The following is a 15,279-nucleotide window of genomic DNA, read 5'->3' as shown; positions in this document are numbered from 1 at the left end:
CAAAACTAACAAAGTCTTCAGCAGTGCTAAGACAAAATGAGTTTCCAAATGCATGAAACGCACCAGTTGGAGTGCTGATCCTCAATAAACAGGATAACTGGGGATAAACAGCCAGACATTCCTCACTGGCCACTTCTACATCAGTAAATTAAACAGTGCCAAGAAGCAATCCCAGACAGTAGACTTTAATTGTCTCTGCAGTTCAGTTATTAGACTAGTCCTTGGCGCAGGTTTGGCACAGGTTTGCCAGCATTCTCCCTGGAACCACAGGGGAAAAAACACAGCCCAGTGTTAAATCCTGTAAGGCAGATTAGATGTGGACACCGTCTTTTGGAGAGTAAGAGTTGCATCATATGGACGTGGGCTGTCCATAACCTCAGTGCCAGAGGCTACTCCCAGGTACATTTAACTTCTTAGTACAGACATAGCCCTTCTGTCCACCAGCCTTTCTGGTTTAATACAGCTACTAGATCTCTCTCAAACATGGAATAACATCATAGGATCATTATTTCCAACTAGAATTTCACAACTTTCCCTACCAGGTGAAACAAACTATGTCTTAGTTTCATCATACTGCTCCTGTGAGGAACATCCAACTAGACAATATGTAGAAAAGCAAGAATTTATCATATCCAATGCATTCCTTAGCCAACATTCTCAAAAGATGAAGTATTAACAGCAAAACTGACCCTGGAAGCAACATGTAGAGGAATACAAAGGAATTGAATGCATGATACCAAGCATATGTCCTCATTTAAAAATAATTATGGATAGATAAGCATATAATCAATACAAGAAACTTAAACATCTTAGCACTCACAATATTGTAGAAACTTCTGAGTTGCTGTTCATGCCTAGGTAGGGACAGGTAATGGACTTCTGCAGGGCCTGAAATTCCACTGGAGGCAAAGAAGATTAATTTTTAAGGTCCTAAAGCAGCATCCAGAGGGTGGAATTCCCAGCTGCTTTCATGCTGGGATTGGGGTTTCTGGAACCCCTTCACCCACAGTGGACATTTTCCCTGACGACACCCAGGTGAGGAGAAGCTGGAGTTTTACTGCATGATTGTGACTCCCCTGTGCTGCTGAACCAAAAGACGCAGCAAGCCAGAGAAAGAAATTACAGAAAGTCAACAAAGAGCAGCCTAGACTTTATTTTCTAGAGGTAAGCAAAAGGAGTGAAAAATGGGCAGTGGGGAAGTATGTTTCGGGATTTCAAACTTTTCCAAGTAGAAAAAAACCAGTACAATTTCTCACAGAAATCCAACTCTAACTACTCCATGCCTGTGTGCCTTTGAATCCATAACTTTGAATTCTTATCTCCAATAAATACATGTATATCTGTTTTCACAGTCCAGAAAAAGAGGTGACTTGACTGTCTCCTTCCCAAATTCTTCCTGAAGAATTGTATATCTTCACATTCTCTCATTAAAGCAATTAAACAATTCAATAGGGCAACAGATACTAGTAAATATGCCAATATTGATATTGTTTCCCAACTGGCAATCCTAACCTGTGTTTACAATGATTTAGCATAGCATCAATACTAAAAACAATACACAAATTCTCTGTTGTTCTTTCTGCACTCACTCATCCTCCTTTTCTCACCTTGCCCTTCATGTGGTGGGTGAATTTGCTTCGCAAAACTTATTTTGACAGAGACAGGGCAAGGGCTATAATCTGGCATAAAACCTTCTTAGCAAAACAAGCAGGATGGGCATTTCTTCCTAATGCTATCCATCTGAAGATTGCCGGGTGCTGAGGACTGCTAATTTTGTTTTGTTTTTCCTAAAGTCACATTTCATATAATCCCATGTTCAGCAACACCCTTGTGAACTGCTGACCTTTCTTAAAATGGCCATAGATTATCCCCAAAATGAAGCCCTTTTCAATGAAAATGGTTGTTCCTGCATATCTATAATTTAGAGAGGAAATAAGAGAACACAGACAGGAAGGAAAGTATGGAGAGATACAGAAGCAAAAATGAGGAAACTGTAAGTAGTGAGTCTCTATGTATAAATTCTAGACCAAAGCAAAACTATTTATTTCAAAATGTGCCACTCGCAAAACTACATATATTTTAAAGGACAATATTCACCTTCTCTTTGCAATACTGGACTGTAAGGAATTGTAATTGGGAAATATATTTTAGATACAATACAACATATGCTGAGAAGCCAACACGGTAAAATATTACAGCGAGTTAACTGCAAATCATGCTAAAGATCTGGCCTCCTTTCCCCCTTCATGCATGTTGCAACATCTCTAAGGTGGCACAGAAAACCCAAGGCAGAAAGCCAGGCATGAGAAATGTCACTCACCGACGCCTGCTTTGGTTACGTTTCCCATCACCAAGCAGACAGGAAACGTTCTCAGGCTCACAAAGAGGCAAACAGAAGCCAGAGCTAAAAGTAGACTCTTCCCCCGCCCTCCGTCCTCCCCCCCCATTACTCTGAAAGAACGGAAGCCATATGGGGATCGGGTTATTATTCGGCTACTTACTGCTTTTAGGTGGCTCCAAATTAAAAAGAAAGATTGTCAGCAGATGTACCCATCTACTCCACCTCTTCTTCATATGGCATGCTACAACATTATTACATCTATGCCCATCAGCACGCTTTAGACAAAGGTACGCCAGCATTTCACTATCCAACCTTTTTTTCCCCCCCTTTAGGAACCCACAGATCAATAGCTGAGTTTAAAAAAAAAAAAAAATCACTCTGGGCTTCATCAGCACAATCTTCTTTTTGTTTAAGGAATGATCCAAAGGAGTTTCAGATTTATTTTTTAAGCTGCTGCACCTGGAACACAGCAACTGTGGCATGGATATCTCCCCAAGAGCTTTGTCAGCTCCCACGTCACCTGTCTCTGCTGTAACCATTGCAGTACCACGCCTGTCTTCTCTTGTCCCCGGGGTCATGAAATGCATTTTCACTTCCATGGGTCTTAAAGTCCCACTAATCTTAAAGGAATTTTCACAGGAAGCAGCCACTAAAATTAACAACTGTTCCAGATTTTGAAGTTCAATTACATCCAGCCCAGTATCTTCTTTTTCACACTTAAGATTGTAGGTGGAATTACTGCTCAGGGAGCAGGTTGTCACTAGCAGTGAATTGCTAAGATGAACAAATAGGCACATGCAGTATACATGCTGAATTTAATAATTATTAGCACTCTTTCCCATTTTGCTTTTTATTTGTGGATAGCTGGGCAACAAGAGAAAGAGCTGTTGTTTATAGACGAAGTTGTCATATCAGATATGTGCACAGAAAATCATCACAGACCTCTTCAAATACATTTTTATATCTATATTAAATATATGTGATATTCAAAATATCTCAAAGACACAAAATAATTGATGATGCAAACTTGACCTACTGTAGCACTCATTGGCAACTCATATCCACTTTACGACATGAAAAAAAGTTATGTAGAAAACTATAGGTGTAATATTTCAAACTCATTGGCTTACTTATGTCTTCATAAACTTGTAGGCTGATTTGCAACCACTGCGATTTGCAAAAGTAGTAAAATAAATGTAAAAACAACCGGGCAAAATACATCCAGAACACTAACTTCAGGACATCTCACAGTGTAAGCATTCCTCTGTTTGCTCATACAAACAGAGAGAGATTCATCACCAATAACCGGTATGACTGAAAACTAGAAGCACAGCTGAAGTTTCAGAAGAATTTTTCCCTGTGTATATTTGAGTTATTTGATGTTTTGTTAATACAAATAATGAAAATTGTTTTCTACCTTCTATTTTTTCTAGCTGTGTCTTAATGGTAATGCTTCAGAATATTTTTTTCCTTCTACTAACAAAATTCTTTTCTTTGTGCAAAAAGAAAGAAAAGTAATAAAGATTATATCAGATGTTGTTCATTACACAATATAATCAGAACTATGCTACCAGGAAGTGAAGCTGAAGGTTAAATTTGGGAATGCAGCAAGAGAACCTTTCAGCTGTGAATATTGAGGCAGCTTCCTCTTGAATTACTACTCTTCTGTTATTTTTGCAGCTGCTCGTGAACTTTCCAGAATTTGCTGCTGAACACAAACTGGAGAAAACTTCAGAAATACTAAAATACTATTCTTAACTACATGAAAAACAATTTAAATACGAAAAATCATGTCAATATTATTTCCAAGATGGACTGGTTGTTCTTATCCATTCAAATCGACTTTGAAACATTCTCCTCCAGGCTCTATTATCCAGTCCCCAATGTTGAAGCGTCCTTAAAAATCACTCAGTGCAACTGAAGAAGTCCTATGTTCTCCAGCAGAAGTGTCTTTATACTAATAAGGGCTCTGAATTGATTCGGACGGCACTATCCCAAGTCAACACGCACTTTACAGTAACACAGGCTTAGTTCATGGTAGTATTACATGAAAGTAGACCAGGGCCCAGCAATGCACATATGCAGTCAGGTTTCTCCACATGTGTGAATGCATTCAGATACCTTTATTCTAAAATCCGCTTAGTGGACTTCAACAATTCATTTAAAAGGCTTGTTGAGATTTTCTGGTTTTCAATACACTTCAATCTGCCTAGTGATTATAATCGGCCCCAAAACCCACAGCAATGCCTGTAGCATTGCTAAATCCCACTCACCAACTGCACGCTTTTTATCCTAACATGAAGTAAAAAGAACAGGTACCTAGATTTTGTGCCTGGGTTGAAAGTTTTCAAGACAATTTCCAAACATATTTTAATGCTAACAAGATATTAATACATATCTATATATCTGCATGTTAATATTGTGACTCCGGTTTATAGGACTATGCTTCTAATATTCTATTTTAAACTAATGAAAGTACATTCTTATTGCTATACTCCTTGTCTATCTTTGGACAGCATTTCCTTTCTAAACTGTCATTGCCATTAAAATTAAATTATATTGCAACATGTCTGCATAAGTTTTTAGGGACACAGGGACAACCATTTATTTGTGCATACACTTTTATAGCATGCACTCGTCAAAGTAAAACTGAAAAAGAAAAGGCAGTGTGCTTCAATTTCATCATATCATTATTTACTAATTAATAAAATGCTCCTTCTGGATGCAAATACAACTTTATGCAGCAATTTTCCACTTTAAATAAGCAGCACTACTACAGTATAAACTGAACACTTCTACACAAAGATAATGACAAGCTGCATTTTGTGCCACAATATGAAATGCAATTATTAACAACATCATGTTTAGTTCAGCGAACGCTAGCTGTCTTGGATCTTTGGTGCACAACAGCATCCCAAATCTCTTGTTGAAATTGCTCTGGTCCTACACTTCTAAATGAATGGACTGTAGAACAGGTAATTGGGTGCAGGAGGTGACCATAGAACAGATACTGGGTGCAAGAAGTCTCATACTGATGAGTAAAGGAAGGGTCATCCTGTTGCACTTCTGGACCCACACAGTCCTGCAGTACAGCTAGAGATATTAGAGATACTGTTACATTCTCTTCCTAAAGCATCCATTTGCTACAGTACTGAGGCTGAGAGAACCATACATACTGCAGAGCTGCTGTTGGATGTGGCCTCTCAAGGCCTTCTTGCCCACCCCACTGCTCCGATGACCAGCACTTCCAATGATCTTGAGCTGGCCCTTGGATAGCCCTAGGTCCTCTACCCTCCACCCCCCGACACTCCCCCAAAAAAATCTTCTGTCGAGGACACATTGCCTATCCTACCTACTCCCTGCTGCAACACAGCCTCTGTTCCGGGGGACTGGATGAGCTGCTTGAATTTCCTGAGCCTCACAAGAGGAGGGGGAGCCATCCAGGAACAGTTGGCTCTTGGGCCCCTCAGAGGAAAGGGCCAAGGGGTGAGGGGAGCAAAGACCCCATCGATCAGTCAGCTGTTTCCTCTGAATATTGCTGACAATATGCAATATTCCCACAAATCTCTATTCTGCTGGACAAGACAATCACCTGAAGAGCTAAAATCTATATGCGACACTCAGGTCACAAGCAGGGCTGAGATATCTAGGTAATATCAGAGGCACGATTACCCACAGAGAGGAAGCAGCCAGAAAGAGGATTATAAGTAACAACAATTTGCTTATATAACAACAGGGGACAAAGAGCCGTGTATCTTGAGCAAAATATCATCTCACTTCCAAGAAACTGAACTATAATCTCAGCTGACAAAATATGAACTTCAAAGTATTATTTTAGCATGAGGAATAATCTTACTGCCAGCATTGCTTCTGTGCTGCATCTGCCTAGCTTTCTGGTTGCTCCGGCCGGCTGTTCAGAGATGCTTAGGTGGACCCTGTTTGACCAGGGACAGGACTGGAAAGGCTCCTGTGGCAAAACGTGTGTGAAGTACAGGTCTGTGTTCATCGCCTCCTGTGGAAGTAACAGAATTAATTATTGAGCTGCTCATGGCCTTTGAACCTCAAGAGTTATGATCTGAACAAGAATACACCCTGTCACTGAAGTGCAGATGCTGAAACTATAAGGCTAATTCCCTTCCTTAAAGGGAATCAAAACACCCTGATGGCACCTGGTGAACATTAAAGCCAGCTTTGGTTTCAAAGTCAGAAGCCCTTGGGAAAAACAGAGGTCACGTTTGTCAGGTCAGTCTTTGCTCTCCAAACATTGCTTTCCTCCTTTCTTTCTTTATGTTTTCATTAACACTATCAAGCCTGACAAATATTTTTCTTCTTTTTTTCTTTTCTTCCCCCTATCTCCCCACCCCTCTTTAGTTCTCCTGCCATCTGTACCAGCCTGTTCCACCCTCACTGTGTGAAAACCTGATTAGGACAGTGCACTCATTTGTATGATAAAGTAGCAAAACAGAACTGGTAAAGCCAAGCGTGCTGCGACCCCTCCGTGACCACTGCATGGTTATTCTCCTGGGCTTCAGCCTGCGGGTCAGCATCCATACAATGTTATCCCAGTACATGGAAAGCAGTTCCTACACCTTAAAGCAGGGCCATCACTACCCATGTGGCTCCTGAGTGTGAAACGAGCAGGGATTGAGTTCTAGAGGAAAGGCAAAAAACACAACGCTGAAGCAGGAGTTTGTTTTCAAGAGAGGCTGGTAGAAAAGAAAAACAAAAGGGTGGGGTCAGGGAAGAGGACACTTCTCCCTACAGGAAGATGATTCTCAACTGTTTGGTTGGTGGTGAGTTCACATCCTAAAGAAGATGATCCCTTTCGCAGAAGTCACACCAACAAAAAGTTACGTAACGTAGCTGAAGATGGTCTCATTATCTACGTAAACTAACACTCACAGCAATATTCAGTTATACACTTCCTAAGTCATTACCAAACAAAACAGTGTTTCAAAGCTGGAAATATCTTGTAGGAGTCAGAATTGCTCTACTGTGTACAGCAGAACTGAAGCCACCTCCTTTCCTGGGTCTAAGCACCCGTCCCTGTTACTATCTGTAGGTGAAATGGCACAGCATGAACACTCTTGGCATGGCAAGATAAGGTGAATTTGTTCCCAACTAGGCCCTTACCCTGTAATTTGTACATGTCTGTGAATACATTGAATCGGGAAGGCTTCAATATTTCAATGGATGAAAAAATGCTTTTTTTTTTTCCTTAGAAAGGATGTCTACAATGATCAACACCACTCTTTCTTAAAATCTTGCTTTCTCTTGCTTACATGTAAATATAAAATAACTGGATAAGCCATTTCATTTAAAAGTTAAATTCTCTGAGTTTCTTCATAAGCAAGGTTTGGACTGCAACTACAAGGATGGTACACAGGCCTCCTGTCCCAAGGCACTGAGGGGGTAGAGTGCTCCAGACAGATTGAAAGATACCCTAAACTCCATTTCTGGAGATACTAAACTTTTGAAGCCCCACCCCCAAATGGTGGAGACGTCACTCTGCCAACTGCCTAAGAGCATGCCCAGGACTGGAGGCACCTACCATCTCAGTGCTCCTTGGATTTGCTCCTCTGCCCACTGGCATATGTTCCAAGAATAACTTGTTCCAATACACTCCATTCATTTAACAAAATAAAGGCTATGTATACAGCTATCCTATTTGAAGCGCCAGAAGCTGACACCAAATTCATCTCTAACATGTATTCATACAACCCAGAGCCACTCTACTGAATTCCCAGGGGCAAATTAAGCCAGTGATGCTCTTCCAGACTTACCTGGGCACAGAGGGACAGAGTTTGCCTCACACTCTGTAACAGAGGTGGTCCGGGTAGATAGGACTTGGAAAAAGCCAACAGCTCCGCTTGAGGAAGCACAGCCTATTTTCACTTCATACAGTTAATTTATTTACAGCTAGGTGTTGGTATACTCTGAGACACCAAAATAAAGAGGGTTGGGTAGTGTGAGTGTGCATTTATTCTGGGTTCATCTTTCAAGGAGAGAAAACAAGGTGCAGTATTGGTGCTTAAAAACAAAAAACAACACTAAATGGACATAAAAGCAGTAGCTTTGCAAGAACACTGCTTCTGCCTGTGCTTCAAGAACTGTCCAATCCTTGTGTTACAACTGATCTAGCCAGCTTCCCTTTTGGCTGGATGCAGCCTTGGTCTTCCCTTCCTCCTTCTGCAATGCTTGTAACCGGTTGACAATTTTAAGAGCATGGCACTAGGCAAGGGTTTTTGTAGGAAGATTTGCAATTTTTCACAAAATCATTCTCCTTACTCTTCTTTCCCTCTGCTCTACCCCAGAGCATCCATGAGGGGAAAGGATAGGTATCAGTGGGCTGAGTGTTGGAGCTGTATATTTTGCATCAAAGACGATCATTTACTTCAGGAGGCAGATCTTTCTGCACACAGAACACGCGCCAGGTGCTGGTGGCTACCCCGTGGCAACATGACAGTCATCTGATGTCACCATGAGCTCACACACCTGCTCCAACGGTGCACAGAGCTGAGGGTTTTCCCTGATTGATGTGTGCAACTGCTTCTCGGGGCTGCGTGGGTGAAGGATGTGGGCTGGCCCCGGCAGCACACCGACCTGAACTTCCCCCTGACATTGCACAAGGAGAAGACAAGACCGAGACTCATACCTGCCCACCCACACAGATAAACCAGGAGTTATAAAAATACATGACCTTAAATACCAGGACACGAGCAAAGAGAGGGAAACATCTCCCCCTTTTTCTTTTTCTTCCTTTTCTCACCAGCACTGCAAATAAGTCACGCATGAAAATACCAGCATAAAAGCAGAGGGCTGGCTTTAGTTCTGGTGGAGCTCTGCTGACTCAAATCAAGTTACACATGCAGACTAGGTTTGCCTTCACCATGTTTGCTACCATCCTCCTATTACCACCTTCTTAGGAATTCACTCAGATATTTCTGACTCTCCACTTGTCTATTTAACTCCAAAACAAAAAGGGAGGGGAAGGGAGGGGGATGAGGGGAGAGTGAAGGGGGGGGGGGGGAAGGGGGGCAAAAACGGAGGAGGGGGGGGGGGGGACAAAAGGGGAAGAAAAAAAAAAAAAAAAGACTGCACTTCCATCTGTATGAAAAGTACAAGTTTGGCTTAAGAAAGTATCTGGAAAGTACAGAAGGACCAATTTCTCAAGTCTACCAAAACAACTACTTGTATCACATATGCTCACCTATCTCCTGAGAGGAAATTCACCGCTCAGAAACCTGATATTCCGTACATTCTCATTAAAGAAAAAGGAAATAGCTTTCACAGTGTCTTGTGCAAGGGCCAACGAACATAAGTCAAACACTCACCTAAAACCATGAAAACACTTTGAAAAGAAGTAAAACAAACTTTCTGTTAATTTCCCAGATGTATATCCAGTAATGTTTCTGATATAAAGGGCAGTGGGTCAGAAAGGGGAAAAGAATTTAGCGATATGGGAGTGAGAGGTACCTTTATAATCCATCCTTGACCCATTTTATTTGTTTGCGATGCAGAGATTTGCTCAGAGCTGCTTTAGCAGGGCTACCAGGGCGGTACAAAATGGGTAGTGCCACATCTCAAAAAGCTACTTTCTGAGAAGCATTATGGTTCTCTGGTCACACTTATTTCTGTAGCGCCTATTAAACACTTGGGTAAAGTTAGCAAGAGTCAAGGGATACACAGCCCAGTAAGTCTCCATCCACCTCCTAAAGTTTCAGGAAGAAAGTATTCCTACTGCAAGTGTTTAGGAAACACCAAGACACTTCTTTCACATTGAAAACACTTTCTGTCCATGGTGTTATTCCACCTGCTTCCAACCAGTTTAGTGATGGTGATTATTCATCACATTTGTACCAAAAAGGGGAAAAAAAAAAGTCCTCGCCAAAACTAACATTTACATACACATTTCCAGTTCCACTCAGCATCACAGTTATCTGTATGAGTCTTGCCCGTTTGAGCTCAGCAACAGCACTGAAAGAAGGCAGGTGAGCCCAGCAACCAGTTATGAGATTAGAGATTGCAATCAAGGGTTGTTCACTAAACAAGCCAGCTACCAGTTTTTTCCAGATCTAGAGACTGCTAGGAGCATGCTTAACTTTTAAATGTAAATGCATTTTAGTCTATTTGAGCCAGTGAAACTGAAAAGGAGACAATTGACAGGAAGGGCATCACTAGTCTAGAGATAAGACCTGAACACTGCCACTCCTGATGCAAAGACACACAAAACTGATGCAAAGAGATGGCCACGCATTCTTATGCGCCTTCTGCATAAGTCAGCTCAGCTACAACAAGAGTAATCGAGATGCAACGGTGAGAATACGAAATGTAACTCTTCTTATCTGTTTTCTTCTACCGACATCAGTTAAGCGTAAGACACTGTTCTTCAGATGTGGATGCTATACAAGAGCTAGCCTCTTCCATCTTGTTTTGCAAAATATGAGACGACTACGAAAACAGAAAGTAAATGTCGTTTTCCTTTTCAAGTGTGTTTTATTTGTTGATCTGGGAAAGTACTAAACAATGCTGCTGAAATACATTGATCTGAAAGGACTTTACTGCTACAGGCTATATTACATACCAGGACAAAGCAAAGAACTCTAAATCTTTACAGGCTGCCTGTGAGCAATACCTTCAGAGAAATTATAATATTTTTGCACCTCAATGCATCCTACGCCATCCACAGAAAAACAGTAATTACGTCTGATGTAAAAATTACGATAAGAATAAATCAATAATCATACTACTATTAATAGTGATAAAGCTCAACCTTTATATAGCACCGTTTTATCCCTAGAACTCAAGGCACTTTGCTTATTATCCTCATTTCACAAATATAAGACCTGAGGAATTCTGAGATGGAGTTACTTTCTCTGGAGATTCTGGGGTCCTAGCAGACGATGGGCAACAAAACGAGATACCTTGGGTTTTTCCTTCTTTTAATTTCCACCTATGCCTCCAAGTATTTTGATGTGCCTCATTCGGTAGTTAGCCTATCACTGCTTCAAATCCTGGCTTTCCAGGAACAACATCTTGAATACTGCCTTTAACAGAGTGGAGATTTCCCTGCCAGCCACAGCTGTCAAAAACTCAAGCCAACCAGCCCAACACAGCTGGGTGGGTTATAAGGTTGTAACTCACTCAAGTATCTTCAGCTACCAGGTACACATCTATTCACTGCAGGTACCTCTGCAAATGGAAAAGTTGTACCTCCCTGTACCAGTCTGGTCACCTGCAATCTGGCTGAAACAAGCAAGAAGCAGCATCCCCTACCCTCACAAAAACGGTCCGTAATTTGCAGCATGAGCTCCATAACAGGGTTTTTACATTACATTGCAAGAATTGGACATTCTTGTCCTTACAAAGTCTCCCATGCCAGATAGCAACTCCCAAATTTTGAGGCCCCAATATCTTGGCACTATCCAGTGTAGGACTATCAAGTGGATGTAGTAACCATTCCCCACCAGCATGCCTATCCATACACAACCTTTTCCTGCGCCAGGTGTTTTCCTTCACAGGAAAAAATGTCATTGAGATGAAGAGGAGCAAACACTATGGTGTTTTACCTCATGCCTAATAGCAGAAGGGTTTTCTGTAGCTGGGAATTCAAGGCAAAGTGTTTGGGAAGCAGGAGACCTTTTAAAGATCCTCTGCCTATAGAGTTTGCTGAACTTCCGATTTTGAGATTAAATGTAAAGGCAGTTTCCTCATCTATTCCTCTACTGAAAAAAGATCAACCAACTCAAGTTCCTCTGTAACTGCGATACCTAGTAGTTTGTAAGTACTTCTCTAAAGTTTCATTGTGCATTTCCTCACAATTAACACAAGAAATCAGTTACAATCTTTTTCAGACTCAGAAATAAGTATCAGTTACTCAGACACGAATCTGCAATTACTGGTGGCAAGACAATAAACACCATGTAACTCTGTCTGGCTAAGCAAAAGCCAAACTGAACAGCTGAAATAATTATCTTAAATCAAGCGCATAGTCAGAGTCCAGCTCATCTTCCTGTTCATGTCTCCACACACTCTCAACACAGAAGAAATCTCATCTCTTAAGTAAACAAGAACGTAAAGGCACCAACTAAATTAGAAAGTCCATGGAGTTGACAGATTATGATCTCATCACTTTTTTCTTTTTTTTTTTTTTTTTGGAAAGATTTCCTTTCCAAACTGAGTTTAATTCACCTGAAAAATTTAAGCAGAGAGTGTCTTGAACTCACAGGAGGAAAGTTGCTCAGTCATGACTACACTACTCTTTCGGTCTGGTTTTAATTTGACTTAAAGCAATTTATTAATTTGATTTAAAGCAAACACAGACACCTGGTAAGAGTGGATGCAACAGTACTAAATGGGATTCTATTCAAAAACAGCAAATGTAAAAGCATTTTAAAGAAAAAAAAATATCCTGTCTTTGGCTAAATGCAATGTATGAAGAGTTAAAGTTACAACCATAAACTATCACTTTTATCCTTTCCCCCCCCCCCCCCCCCCCCCCCAAAGTCAAAACCTTGTAATTAACCCTCAGGCAAATCACCAACCTCCACATTGCTCAGTTTTCTGTCCTTGAGACATTTATGGCAAAAATAAGCCCTGTGAGACCCCACGATGCAGAAACACCCAAGTGCAGGTGTGTCTATGGATATTTGTCTATTTTCTTTCAACATTTCCACCCTGTGGCTGCTTATCTAGACCGCCCTCTCCTTTCCACATTAATCTCTGTTTATTCTTCTGTTTGGCAGCGAGGGAGGGAAGAGCACTCACACACGCATGTTTATGGTCCTCTGGACCACTCCTCGTAGCTGTGCTTTGACTCAACAAATTTCAGGAAAGTCAGCGCTGAGAAGAAATGTGCAACTTCCCAGCCACGCTGCTCTGGAAGGAAATGAGCTGTGCTCTGTAGGGAAAAGGAAATTGCTTTGGAAGTCTAGACCGAACCCTTCCTTTTCCATCCCTCCTCCTGTTTCCCCCTTGAATATATTTAAGACAAAACAAAAGGAAGGTGGAGAACGAAAAGGAATCGTTGGGCAGAGTTTCCATCTCTGTGTGTAATAAAAACACAACTGGATGTGGATTTAAACACCGGCAAAACATCAGCTAGAGGAAAGGGAGGAGAGACACAGGACTACAGAAGCGCCTAAGAGACAAGGATGTTGGCAGTATCTGGTGTAGCAAAATGGGAACTGGGAGTGCGGTGAAAGGCAACATACTGCAGGCAGCCCCCCTCTGATCCTCCTATCAGGTTGGATTTGTCTTTAAAATGCAGTAAGTAATGCAGCTGTGGATCTAGTTGCCTAGAACTGTGCCAGTGAAAGGGAAAATCCTGCAAGGTATTTAGTAAACTTGCTCTGTTTTGGGATTACCCCCAAACTGAAGACACAGTAAGAAAAGCAGCTGTGAAATCGGATCAGAAGAGAAGCTTGAAACAATCAAATGAACTCAGGTGAATTTTAAAAGAAGCCCATAGAGACTCTATGAACTCAGATGGAGGAGAGACAGGTCAGACAGATTAACCAACATGGACTGAATTTGGCAGGGAAGCCCAGTAATAGAAGTAATGGAACAAAAAAAAGGGGGGGGGGGGGGGGGAATATCTAAAGAAAATCAAGAAATCCCCAGGTAGCTTGGTACTACTTGATTCAGCTGGGGACCAGATAATACAAGAGCAAGCTAAGAGGCCTTTCCTGATTGAAGGAGCAAAAGAGGGACCAAGGGAATGGATGAAGAAGTTGCTGGGTATTGAGGAAGAATGACCAAGAGGGAAAAAAAAAATCAGACTATAAATTTAAAAATGTTAAAGATTATGTCAGAGGAATCTTTAAATCAAACTGGCAGGAGGAACACCAAGGGAAGCAGTTCTAAGAGGGAGAAAGTAAGAAAATACATATGCATGTGGGCATTTAAACTAAACTGCAGTATGGACAAGCACCAAGTCTCACAAACTTGCTTTATTTCCTGCATAAATGACAGGATATATTTTGTTTGAGTGAGTTTGGTTTTGATAAGGAGCAACAAAAGGGGAAAGAGTGTGAAACCAATCCATCATAAACTGATTCTTTGCGTGCACCTTGGGAATTTTGCATGTTCTGAGTACCCTTAATTCCTGCTGCAGAAAAAGAGTCACTGCAGCTCATATGATCTCCCGCCACCCCCACCCCCCCCAGGGAAAAGAAACCAGAGTTACATCAAGAGAGCAGCAGAGCTGCAGGTTCACAACTTTCTATTACTCAGGGGCAGAGCTCAGGCAGTGCCCTTGGCCTGTTTTCTCACAGAGATGCAAACCAATACACACAGCAGTGCTCTCAGCACCTTCTGTCCCACTCCCTAAGTAAAACATAAAAAGGGAACACTTTGAACGACCCTTTAGCCCCTGCTGGCACATGTGTCCATATGGAGCAGGGGTGAGGAAAGGGAAGGAGCGATCGGACAACATATCATTCAAAAGCTGACAGGCAGGAGCGCTGCAAATGCCTGCTAAAGGCACACCACTCATACCCTGAGATTATACTGGACTCCAGTGTGCACCAGAGCCTAATGTTAGGTTTATTAGCTGTCCTACTTGCCAGTCAAAAAAAAAAAAAAAAAAAAGGAAAAAGAAAAATGGAGAAGCGGGTTTGGTTTGGTTCTGTTTCTGACCAAGTGCAGGAAAGAAGTTTTATTCCTTAAGGAAAATTCTCAGGAGTGTGAATGAATGTGAGGATTGTATGTCTGAATCATCCTGTTAATTCCCTAAATCCCGCAGCATGTGGGGTTCAGATAATGTTTTCAGCTAGGAAACTTTTTTTTTTAAAATAATTTATATTTATTTTAAAAAAGAAAAAAGAATGAAAAAAAAAAAAAGTGGTTTAGAGCTCCTCCCTTTCTAAATCACAGTTGGACCCAGAAAAAACAGCTTTGTTTTTAAACAAAGTTAGCAAATTGCCCTTAAGCTGGTC

At 41.3% G+C, this 15,279-nt stretch overlaps 1 long non-coding RNA gene across 1 annotated transcript in view; it reads right to left on the bottom strand.

The window, feature by feature from the left end:
- LOC148057518 (uncharacterized) overlaps nucleotides 1–15,279 on the bottom strand; it is a 398,505-nt gene that overhangs the window by 175,383 nt on the left and 207,843 nt on the right. The window contains exon 9 of the long non-coding RNA XR_015706361.1: nucleotides 6,198–6,353. This is a non-coding gene — a long non-coding RNA (uncharacterized LOC148057518). The remainder of the gene's footprint in view (nucleotides 1–6,197; nucleotides 6,354–15,279) is intronic.

The sequence above is a fragment of the Nipponia nippon genome, unplaced genomic scaffold (genome assembly GCF_047370975.1).
Source record: "Nipponia nippon isolate SJK-2023a ecotype South Korea unplaced genomic scaffold, ASM4737097v1 scaffold_1, whole genome shotgun sequence".
Taxonomy (NCBI): Eukaryota; Metazoa; Chordata; class Aves; order Pelecaniformes; family Threskiornithidae; genus Nipponia; species Nipponia nippon.
This window is presented reverse-complemented; position numbering and strand designations above follow the sequence as displayed.